Genomic DNA, 13,887 nt, shown 5'->3' with positions numbered 1-13,887 from the left:
TATTAAATGAAATTATTATTTACATGATTAAGTGTTTCCAACATATTAAGCAATCAAACTTGTTAAGACTTGATTAATTGAAATAGGTTTCATATAGACAATTGACCACCCAAGTTGATCGGTGATTCACGAACGTTAAAACTTGTAAAAACTATATGATGACATATATATGGTTATATATATAGTTAACATGATATTATGATAAGAAAACATATCATTAAGTATATTAATAATGAACTACATATGTAAAAACAAGACTACTAACTTAATGATTTTGAAACGAGACATATATGTAACGATTATCATTGTAACGACATTTAATGTATATATATATCATATTAAGAGATATTCGTACATCATAATATCATGATAATATAATAATTTAAAATCTCATTTTATATTATAAACATTGGGTTAACAACATTTAACAAGATCGTTAACCTAAAGGTTTCAAAACAACACTTACATGTAACGACTAACGATGACTTAACGACTCAGTTAAAATGTATATACATGTAGTGTTTTAATATGTATTCATAAACTTTTGAAAGACTTCAAGACACTTTTCAAAATACTTCTACTTAACAAAAATGCTTAAAATTACATCCTCGTTCAGTTTCATCAACAATTCTACTCGTATGCACCCGTATTCGTACTCGTACAATACACAGCTTTTAGATGTATGTACTATTGGTATATACACTCTAATGATTAGTTCTTAGCAGCCCATGTGAGTCACCTAACACATGTGGGAACCATCATTTGGCAACTAGCATGAAATATCTCATAAAATTACAAAAATATGAGTAATCATTCATGACTTATTTACATGAAAACAAAATTACATATCCTTTATATCTAATCCATACACCAACGACCAAAAACACCTACAAACACTTTAATTCTTTAATTTTCTTCATCTAATTGATCTCTCTCAAGTTCTATCTTCAAGTTCTAAGTGTTCTTCATAAATTCTACAAGTTCTAGTTTCATAACATCAAGAATACTTCCAAGTTTGCTAGCTTACTTCCAATCTTGTAGAGTGATCATCCAACCTCAAGAAATCTTTCTTATTTACAGTAAGATATCTTTCTAATACAAGGTAATACTCATATTCAAACTTTGATTCAATTTCTATAACTATAACAATCTTATTTCGAGTGAAAATCTTACTTGAACTGTTTTCGTGTCATGATTCTGCTTCAAGAACTTTCAAGCCATCCAAGGATCCTTTGAAGCTAGATCTATTTTTCTCATTTCCAGTAGCTTTATCCAGAAAACTTGAGGTAGTAATGATGTTCATAACATCATTCGATTCATACATATAAAGTTATCTTATTCGAAGGTTTAAACTTGTAATCACTAGAACATAGTTTAGTTAATTCTAAACTTGTTCGCAAACAAAAGTTAATCCTTCTAACTTGACTTTTAAAATCAACTAAACACATGTTCTATATCTATATGATATGCTAACTTAATGATTTAAAACCTGGAAACATGAAAAACACCGTAAAACCGGATTTACGCCGTCGTAGTAACACCGCGGGCTGTTTTGGGTTAGTTAATTAAAAACTATGATAAACTTTGATTTAAAAGTTGTTCTTATGGGAAAATGATTTTTCTTATGAACATGAAACTATATCCAAAAATCATGGTTAAAATCAAAGTGGAAGTATGTTTTCTAAAATGGTCATCTAGACGTCGTTCTTTCGACTGAAATGACTACCTTTACAAAAACGACTTGTAACTTATATTTCTGACTATAAACCTATACTTTTTCTGTTTAGATTCATAAAATAGAGTTCAATATGAAACCATAGCAATTTGATTCACTCAAAACGGATTTAAAATGAAGAAGTTATGGGTAAAACAAGATTGGATAATTTTTCTTGTTGTAGCAACGTGAAAATTGGTAACAAATCTATATTAATCATATCCTAGCTAACTTATATTGTATTATACATGTATTCTAATATATTATGTAATCTTGGGATACCATAGACACATATGCAAATGTTTTGACATATCATATCGACCCAAGTGTATATATTATTTGGAACAACCATAGACACTCTATATGCAGTAATGTGAGAGTTAGCTATACAGGGTTGAGGTTGATTCCAAAAATATATATACTTTGAGTTGTGATCTAGCCTGAGACGTGTATACACTGGGTCATGGATTGATTCAAGATAATATATATCAATTTTTTTTGTACATCTAACGTTGGACAACTAGTTGTAGGTTACTAACGAGGACATCTGACTTAATAAACTTAAAACATCAAAATGTATTAAAAGTGTTGTAAATATATTTTGAATATACTTTGATATATATGTACATATTTGTTATAGGTTCGTGAATCGACCAGTGGCCAAGTCTTACTTCCCGACGAAGTAAAAATCTGTGAAAGTGAGTTATAGTCCCACTTTTAAAATCTATTATTTTTGGGATGAGAATACATGCAGCTTTTATAAATGTTTTACGAAATAGACACAAGTAATCGAAACTACATTATATGGTTGAATGATCGAAATCGAATATGCCCCTTTTTATTAAGTCTGGTAATCTAAGAATTAGGGAACAGACACCCTAATTGACGCGAACTCTAAAGATAGATCTATTGGGCCTAACAAACCCCATCCAAAGTACCGGATGCTTTAGTACTTCGAAACTTATATCATATCCGAAGGGTGTCCCGGAATGATGGGGATATTCTTATATATGCATCTTGTTAATGTCGGTTACCAGGTGTTCACCATATGAATGATTTTTATCTCTATGTATGGGATGTATATTGAAATATGAAATCTTGTGGTCTATGGTTATGATTTGATATATATAGGTTAAACCTATAACTCACCAACATTTTTGTTGACGTTTAAAGCATGTTTATTCTCAAGTGAATATTAAGAGCTTCCGCTGTTGCATACTAAAATAAGGACAAGATTTGGAGTCCATGTTTGTATGATATTATGTAAAAACTGCATTCAAGAAACATATGTCGATGTAATATATTTCTATTGTAAACCATTATGTAATGGTCGTGTGTAAACAGTATATTTTATGTGACGATCGCTCCAAATCCATATAGACGAACACGTCATTCATTGATTTCATTGCGAGGTATTTGACCTCTATATGATATGTTTTGTAAACATTGCATTCTTTTGAAAAGGCACACCATAAATGAATATTTAAATCAAAGGTTTTCAACATCTGACGATTTCTACATATAGACAATCACCATAAATAATAGTTTACAACATTACTTCCGTTGACAATGCAGTCAAAATAAGATACATGGTGATGATTTGGTGAATGCAACGTTTCCTTGAAAAATATGTCATGTAAGACTCCATGCACATAGCTTGTCTAACATCTAAGCAAACAGCGGAAGACTTCTAGGGAACCTGAGAATAAATATGCTAACAAGTGTCAACACAAAGGTTGGTGAGTTCATAGTTTTAATGTTTTGCATAATCTGTACATAAAAGTGGATCACAAGATTTCAGTTGTTCCATCCAGAAATGTTTATCAAAATATTCTACGAAATTGAGCACCCTGGTAACTAAACTTAACGTATATATAATTTGTACCCTTTGTATAATCATCTTAAAAATACACGCAAACCAACGTGCACGCTTCTCAAATAGCATATGTCCGTTAAATGGCTAGTGCTCTAGCTCGGACGGGGATATCAAGCCCTATGGATCCATATACTACTACTCGCGCCCACCAGTTCTTATAACTGGCAGTTAACAGTTACCAAAGCTAAGGGATTTTCGGTTCAAACTCAGTGTAGAATTTAGTATGTACTTGTATCCATTGCGTTTAAAATAAAGTGCATGTATTCTCAGTCCAAAAATATAGATTGCAAAAGCAATTAAAAAGGGAGCAAATGAAACTCACCTTAGCAGCATATAAACTCTTTCACCAAAGTGTGACCGAAACTCGGATTACCAAATAACCGTAGATCTCAACGTATCAATATTGTGATTTAATATTTTAGAAAAGTACGTAGACGCAACAGAGATGATAAACACTAGATTTGACTTGAGAATAATACCCTTGAACATTACCCATAACCTCCTTGGCAATAACCCATAGTTTCCTTAGCTCTATCCCGCTCGAAAACCATTTTGAAAGTGACACGCTCATAACCTCGTCGTAATATTTTATGTATAATATTACTAAAAATATTAAGATTAATAATAATAATAATCTTAATAATATAATAATAATAATAATAATAATAATAATAATAATAATAATAATAATAATAATAATAATAATAATAATAATAATAATAATAATAATAATAATAATACAGAGATAAATATAAAAGAAAATGAAGAACTGAAACAAAATCGGGAGAATTTATAGATTTGAGCCACCATCACCCACCATGCGATCGCATGGTTTCATGGGCATACGGCCATGCGATCGCATGGCCAACTGTCACCAGCCTGGTTCGTTTGTTTTTATCTTTTTCGACATAATATTATATATTATATTAAATTCACGTGCATAGTTGACTTGTAATTTTCGTTCCAATAAGTCGTACGTCGTCACTCGACTTATGTCCCGGTTCCGGTTTTTTGAACGTCCTTTCGTATACGGAGAAAACTTGTACTTTACGTTTCGTGAATCGTACCTTTGTCAAAATATAGTCTTAAATCATCCATAAACTATACCACTCGAGGTATAATTTATACATTTGAGTGTTTTGGTCATTTACTTTTATAAATCATCATCTCGCTATTTGTTAATATATATATAATATATACATTTACATTTTGAAATAGTGTTTTACTTTAGCAATTCACTGTAGCAAATAGTGATTTTCGAAAACACTGTAGCATTTTGGGTACTGTATCAATTTGAAAATACTGTAGCAAATTAGAGTTTTACTGGTTCATCTTAAATGCTTTAGTTAACTTATCTAAATATCAATCGAATCAATAAATGAATGTTACTATCGTTTACTAAATAACTTGAAATTATATATATGTATATATCTTTTTAATATACATAAATCAGTTTTTAAATACACATTGGAAGTTATTTATAAATAAATTTTAATAATAAATATTTCAACTTATCATATATATTCAAATAGATATTTAAACCAATAAGTTTAATGTACGATATTAAACAATTAATACATTGTTACCTTTTCAAGTTATAGTATATATGTATCTATTTACATATAATTGTTCGCGAATCGTCGAAAACAACCGAAAGGTATTTGAATATATGAAAGTAGTTCAAAAATTTTTAGATTCAGTTTTACAGACTTTGCTTATCGCATCATAAATGTTAATCATACAAAGATTAAGTTTAAATTTGATCAGAAATTTCCGGGTCATCACATTTTAGATTATCATTATTTGATAATCTATGTAATGCTTTTGAAACCTTTATTGATAAAATAAAGGTTATGGTTGTTTTAAAAATGAATGCAGTATTTGAAAAACGTCTCATATAGAGGTCAAAAACTCGCAACGAAATCAATTAATATGGAACGTTTATAATCAATATGAACGGGACATTTCAGTTGGTATCCGAGCGTTGGTCTTAGAGAACCAGAATTTTGCATTAGTGTGTCTTATCGAGTTTGTTAGGATGCATTAGTGAGTCTGGACTTCGACCGTGTTTACTTGAAAAATGATTGCTTAACAAATTTTGTTGGAAACTATATATTTTTAACATGTGAATATTATGTGATATATTAATCTCTTAACGCGTTTGATATTATGTGATAGATGTCTACCTCTAGAACAAGTCCCATTGACTCACCTAATAATAATGAAGAGTCAAATATAAATTGGAATGATTTGTGGACTGATTCACAAGTTCCCGAAGAGGAACTGGAAGAAGAGTCGGAACCGGAAGAAGAATCGGAACCGGAAGAAGAATCGGAACCGGAAGAAGAATCGGAACCTGAAGAAGAAATAGAACCAGTGGGGGAAATAATAAAATGGTTAAGTAGAAGAAAATCCTCAACCAACCGACCAAAGTTAATTATGGTCAATGGTGTTTCCGCCAAGGAAGCAAAGTATTTGGAGGATTACCAATTCTATGATGAATCGGATCCCGACAAGGATTCCGATGATGTTATAGAAATTACCCCAACACAATTTAATAAGACAAAAGAGAACAATAAGGGAAAGGGCATAAAAATAGAGAAATTTGATTCCAAACCCGATGAACTTTATATGTATCATCAACCCCCGTATTTCTTAAGTTGTGACAATAACCCGGGAACCTTTAAACCACCAGGTTTTTCTAAACCAATGTGGAAAACGACGGCTCGTATTAGGGGAACATCATATATCCCTAGAAACTTGGCAAAATGAACCAAAACCGAAAAAGAAGAAATGAGCGAGTCGGAATAATATAGTTGTATTCGTGTGGTGTAATATATGTAATATAGTGTGCTTATGCTTTATTATATATGTAAAAGTTGCTTGTATTAATAAGTATTTTTCTTATGAATCTAACTCTTGTCTATTTTACAGTATAAAAACACAAAATGGATAGACAACCCAATATTTTAGAAGACTTACCCGGAGACATGATTGATGAATCTTGTCTAGAGTCGGTCAGAATTCCTCGGCACAACTATTTATGGCAAAATCATTTTGTAAGACATTCGAAGAACGTTCCAAGAATGCCTTGGTTTATAAAAGGCTTTCGTTTGAAAGATGGGGGATATCACATTGGGAAACCCATAAGTTACGATGTGTTTACTTTGACACATATATTGCGGGGAACCCAAATGCTATTTTACGCAACGGGTTAAGAAATTATTTTGACTCAATGTATCCGAATATAGGACTTCATGATTTAGAAAAAGCGGCTAACATGCAACATAAAAAAGCATGTTATGCTTACGGGTTAGTAATTTTCGCTTCTCACCAAAGTGAGAAAAAGAACATCGGGCTACAACTATTAAACAAAACGTTCCCACAAGTGACGGAGTCGGTAATTGGGGTAAGAAATGAGGTTTTTAGGTTATTACGAGACTGTTGGTCATTACGTAACCTTCGTCCTTTTGATGACGTTACAACACGTTGTCATACTATCGGTCACAACGGTTACGTTCCACAAGACCAAGGATGGGAAGTGGTATTAGTAAAACCAGAATGCATGACTTATTTCTGGACGTATGAATTACGTGTCTTTGTTGCCTTTGCTGAACGCCTTATTTATTAACTAGAATTATCTTCGCAACTACTTTGTATCAAAGTTTTATGTGCTATATTTCATGCTATATGTAAAATAGCGGTATTGTAAGTTTGCAAGTTATTGTATAAAGGTTTGAATATGATATATATTTTTTTTGTGATTAGTTTTTCATATAGAATTGTAGTAGTTGAAATGGTATGTTAGCTACTAAGTATGAACTTAACGGGTAGGTACTACCCGAATTAAAGAGTATAAAATGCTAATATGAAGAAAGAGCTTTTATAAATATGTTCATATTATGCTACGAAATACTATTGACTACTCTTGATATTCTATATGATTAACTCGTTTCATTTGACTATTTTGAAGGAAATGGCACCGACTACTCGACACACCTTGAATATGAGTGAAGAGGAATTTCGTGCCTTTCTTGCTTCAAACATAGCCGCAGTACAGGCCGCGCTACATACCAACAATAACCTTGGATCTAACAGTACAAGAAATCGTGTAGGATGCACCTACAAAGAATTCACTGCCTGTAAACCTTTGGAATTTGATGGAACCGAAGGACCGATCGAATTGAAACGGTGGACCGAGAAGGTCGAATCGGTGTTTTCCATAAGTAAGTGTACTGAAGAGGACAAAGTGAAGTACGCTACGCATACCTTCACATGTTTTGCGTTAACATGGTGGAATACGTATCTAGAGCAAGTGGGACAAGATGATGCTTACGCATTACCGTGGTCAGCATTCAAGCACTTGATGAACGAGAAGTACCGTCCCAGAACCGAGGTCAATAAGCTCAAGACAGAACTTAGAGGGTTATGAACCCAAGGATTTGATATTACCACGTACGAAAGACGATTCACAGAATTATGCCTATTATGTCCGGGAGCGTTCGAAGATGAGGAAGAGAAGATCGACGCGTTTGTGAAAGGATTCCCGGAAAGAATCCAAGAAGATATAAGTTCACACGAGCCTGCCTCCATACAACAGGCATGTAGAATGGCTCACAAACTAGTGAACCAGATTGAAGAAAGAATTAAAGAACAGACTGCTGAAGAGGCCAATGTGAAGCAAGTCAAAAGAAAGTGGGAGGAAAACGGTGATAAGAATCACCAATACAACAACAGCAGCAATTACAACAATAATCGCAACAACTATCCCAACAATCGCAACATCAATCGCAACTACAATAAACGGCCCAACAACAACAACAACAACAACAGCAACTACAACAATCATCCCAAGAACAATAATAACCGCAACAACAACAACAATCAGAAGCAGCTATGCCAAAGGTGTGAAAAGTATCACTCGGGGTTCTGCACCAAATTTTGCAACAAGTGTAAAAGAAATGGTCATAGCGCGGCGAAGTGTGAGGTCTACAGACCAGGGGTTAACAGAACGAAAGGAACAAATGGTGTCGGAACGAGTAATGGCGGAGCAAGTAGTGTCGGAGCAAGTTATGCCAATGTAGTTTGTTATAAATGTGGAAAACCGGGCCACATTATTAGAAATTGTCCGAACCAGGAGAACACAAATGGACAAGGCCGCAGAAGAGTTTTCAATATTAATGCGGCAAAGGCACAGGAAGACCCAGAGCTTGTTACGGGTACGTTTCTTATTGACAATAAATCTGCTTACGTTTTATTTGATTCGGGTGCGGATAGAAGCTATATGAGTAGAGATTTTTGTGCTAAATTAAGTTGTCCATTGACGCCTTTGGATAGTAAATTTTTACTCAAATTAGCAAATGGTAAATTAATTTCAGCAGATAATATATGTCGGAATCGAGAAATTAAACTGGTTAGCGAAACATTTAAGATTGACTTGATACCAGTAGAGTTAGGGAGTTTTGATGTGATAATCGGTATGGACTGGTTGAAAGAAGTGAAAGCAGAGATCGTTTGTTACAAAAATATAATTCGCATTATACGAGAAGAAGGAAAACCCTTAATGGTGTACGGAGAAAAGGGTAACACGAAGCTACATCTTATTAGTAATTTGAAGGCATAAAAACTAATAAGAAAAGGTTGCTATGCTGTTCTAGCACACGTCGAGAAAGTACAAACTGAAGAAAAGAGCATCAATGATGTTCCCGTCGCAAAAGAATTTCCCGATGTATTTCTGAAAGAATTACCGGAATTACCCCCACATCGATCCGTTGAATTTCAAATAGATCTTGTACCAGGAGCTGCACCAATAGCTCATGCTCCTTACAGACTCGCACCCAGCGAGATGAAAGAACTGCAAAGCCAATTACAAGAACTTTTAGAGCGTGGTTTCATTCGACCAAGCACATCACCGTGGGGAGCTCATGTTTTGTTTGTCAAGAAGAAAGATGGTACATTCAGGTTGTATATCGACTATCGAGAGTTGAACAAACTTATCATCAAGAACCGCTACCCACTACCGAGAATCGATGACTTATTTGATCAACTACAAGGCTCGTCTGTTTATTCAAAGATTGACTTACGTTTCAGGTATCATCAAATGCGGGTGAAAGAAGATGATATTCCAAAGACTGCTTTCAGAACACGTTACGGTCATTACGAGTTTATGGTCATGCCGTTTGGTTTAACTAATGCACCAGCTGTGTTTATGGACCTTATGAACCTAGTGTGTGGACCATACCTTGACAAGTTTGTCATTGTTTTCATTGATGACATACTTATTTACTCAAAGAATGACCAAGAACACGGTGAACATTTGAGAAAGGTGTTAGAAGTATTGAGCAAGGAAGAATTGTACGCTAAATTTTCAAAGTGTGCATTTTGGTTGGAAGAAGTTCAATTCCTCGGCACATAGTGAACAAAGAAGGTATTAAGGTGGATCCGGCAAAGATAGAAACTGTTGAAAAGTGGGAAACCACGAAAACTCCGAAACACATACGCTAGTTTTTAGGACTAGCTGGTTACTACAGAAGGTTAATCCAAGACTTTTCCAGAATAGCAAAACCCTTGACTGCATTAACGCATAATGGGAAGAAATTTGAATGGAAGGATGAACAAGAGAAAGCGTTTCAGTTATTGAAGAAAAAGCTAACTACGGCACCTATATTGTCATTGCCTGAAGGAAATGATGATTTTGTGATTTATTGTGACGTATCAAAGCAAGGTCTCGGTTGTGTATTAATGCAACGAACGAAGGTGATTGCTTATGCGTCTAGACAATTGAAGATTCACGAACAAAATTATACGACGCATGATTTGGAATTAGGCGCGGTTGTTTTTGCATTAAATACTTAGAGGCACTACTTATATGGGGTCAAAAGTATTATATATACCGACCACAAAAGTCTTCAACACATATTTAATCAGAAACAACTGAATATGAGGCAGCATAGGTGGATTGAATTGTTGAATGATTACGACTTTGAGATTCGTTACCACCCGGGGAAGGCAAATGTGGTAGCCGACACCTTGAGCAGGAAGTACAGAGAACCCATTCGAGTAAAATCTATGAATATAATGATTCACAATATCCTTACTACTCAAATAAAGGAGGCGCAACAAGGAGTTTTAAAAGAGGGAAATTTAAAGGATAAAATACCCAAAGGATCGGAGAAGCATCTTAATATTCGGGAAGACGAAACCCGGTATAGGGCTGAAAGGATTTGGGTACCAAAATTTGGAGATATGAGAGAAATGGTACTTAGAGAAGCTCATAAAACCAGATACTCAATACATCCTGGAACGGGGAAGATGTACAAGGATCTCAAGAAACATTTTTGGTGTCTGGGTATGAAAGCCGATGTTGCTAAATATGTAGGAGAATGTTTGATGTGTTCTAAGGTCAAAGCTAAGCATCAGAAACCATCAGGTCTACTTCAACAACCCGAAATCCCGAAATGGAAATAGGAAAACATTACCATGGATTTCATGACTAAATTTCCAAGGACTGCAAGTGGTTTTGATACTATTTGGGTAATAGTTGATGGTCTCACCAAATCAGCACACTTCCTGTCAATAAGAGAAGATGACAAGATAGAGAAGTTAGCACGACTGTATTTGAAGGAAGTCGTCTCCAGACATGGAATACCAATCTCTATTATCTCTGATAGGGATGGCAGATTTATTTCAAGATTCTGGCAGACATTACAGCAAGCATTAGGAACTCGTCTAGACATGAGTACTGCCTATCATCCACAAACTGATGGGCAGAGCGAAAGGATGATACAAACGCTTGAAGACATGCTACGAGCATGTGTTATTGATTTCGGAAACAGTTGGGATCGACATCTACCGTTAGCAGAATTTTCCTACAACAACAGCTACCATTCAAGCATTGAGATGGCGCCGTTTGAAGCACTTCATGGTAGAAAGTGCAGGTCTCCTATTTGTTGGAGTGAAGTGGGGGATAGACAGATTACGGGTCCGGAGATAATACAAGAAACTACCGAGAAGATCATCCAAATTCAACAACGGTTGAAAACTGCCCAAAGTCGACAAAAGAGCTACGCTGACATTAAAAGAAAAGATATAGAATTTGAAATTGGAGAGATGGTCATGCTTAAAGTTGCACCTTGGAAAGGTGTTGTTCGATTTGGTAAACGAGGGAAATTAAATCCAAGGTATATCAGACCATTCAAGATTATTAATCGTGTCGGACCAGTAGCTTACCGACTTGAGTTACCTCAACAACTCGCGGTTGTACATAACACTTTCCACGTCTCGAATTTGAAGAAATATTTTGCTAAAGAAGATCTCACTATTCCGTTAGATGAAATCCAAATCAACAAAAAACTTCAATTCATTAAAGAACCCGTCGAAATAATGGATCGTGAGGTTAAAAGACTTAAGCAAAACAAGATACCAATTGTTAAGGTTCGATGGAATGCTCGTAGAGGACCCGAGTTCACCTGGGAACAAGAAGATCAGATGAAGAAGAAATACCCGCATTTATTTCCAGAAGATACGTCAACACCTCCAACTGCTTAAAATTTCGAGACGAAATTTATTTAACTGGTAGGTACTGTAGTGACCCGAACTTTTCCATGTTTATATTTATATATATATTAAATGAAATTGTTATATACATGATTAAGTGTTTCCAACATATTAAGCAATCAAACTTGTTAAGATTTGATTAATTGAAATAGGTTTCATATAGACAATTGACCACCCAAGTGGATCGGTGATTCACGAACGTTAAAACTTGTAAAAACTATATGATGACATATATATCATTATATATATAGTTAACATGACATTATGATAACAAAACATATCATTAAGTATATTAATAATGAACTACATATGTAAAAACAAGACTACTAACTTAATGATTTTGAAACGAGACATATATGTAACGATTATCGTTGTAACGACATTTAATGTATATATATCATATTAAGAGATATTCGTACATCATAATATCATGATAATATAATAATTTAAAATCTCATTTGATATTATAAACATCGGGTTAACAACATTTAACAAAATCGTTAACCTAAAGGTTTCAAAACAACACTTACATGTAACGACTAACGATGACTTAACGACTCAGTTAAAATGTATACACATGTAGTGTTTTAATATGTATTCATACACTTTTGAAAGACTTCAAGACACTTATCAAAATACTTCTACTTAACAAAAATGCTTAAAATTACATCCTCGTTCAGTTTCATCAACAATTCTACTCGTATGCACCCGTATTCGTACTCGTACAATACACAGCTTTTAGATGTATGTACTATTGGTATATACACTCCAATGATCAGCTCTTAGCAGCCCATTTGAGTCACCTAACACATGTGGGAACCATCATTTGGAAACTAGCATGAAATATCTCATAAAATTACAAAAATATGAGTAATCATTCATGACTTATTTACATGAAAACAAAATTACATATCCTTTATATCTAATCCATACACCAACGACCAAAAACACCTACAAACACTTTCATTCTTCAATTTTATTCATATAATTGATCTCTCTCAAGTTCTATCTTCAAGTTCTAAGTGTTCTTCAAAAATTCTACAAGTTCTAGTTTCATAACATCAAGAATACTTCCAAGTTTGCTAGCTTACTTCCAATCTTGTAGAGTGATCATCCAACCTCAAGAAATCTTTCTTATTTACAGTAAGATATCTTTCTAATACAAGGTAATACTCATATTCAAACTTTGATTCAATTTCTATAACTATAACAATCTTATTTCGAGTGAAAATCTTACTTGAACTGTTTTCGTGTCATGATTCTGCTTCAAGAACTTTCAAGCCATCCAAGGATCCTTTGAAGCTAGATCCATTTTTCCCATTTCTAGTAGCTTTATCCAGAAAATTTAAGGTAGTAATGATGTTCATAACATCATTCGATTCATACATATAAAGCTATCTTATTCGAAGGTTTAAACTTGTAATCACTAGAACATATTTTAGTTAATTCTAAACTTGTTCGCAAACAAAAGTTAATCCTTCTAACTAGACTTTTAAAATCAACTAAACACATGTTCTATATCTATATGATATGCTAACTTAATGATTTAAAACCTGGAAACATGAAAAACACCGTAAAATCGGATTTACGCTGTCGTAGTAACACCGCGGGCTGTTTTGGGTTAGTTAATTAAAAACTATGATAAACTTTGATTTAAAAGTTGTTCTTCTGGAAAAATGATTTTTCTTATGAACATGAAACTATATCCAAAAATCATGGTTAAACTCAAAGTGGAAGTATG

The sequence above is a fragment of the Rutidosis leptorrhynchoides genome, chromosome 3 (genome assembly GCF_046630445.1).
Source record: "Rutidosis leptorrhynchoides isolate AG116_Rl617_1_P2 chromosome 3, CSIRO_AGI_Rlap_v1, whole genome shotgun sequence".
NCBI classification, from domain to species: domain Eukaryota; kingdom Viridiplantae; phylum Streptophyta; class Magnoliopsida; order Asterales; family Asteraceae; genus Rutidosis; species Rutidosis leptorrhynchoides.
Note: the sequence above shows the minus strand (reverse complement) of the source record.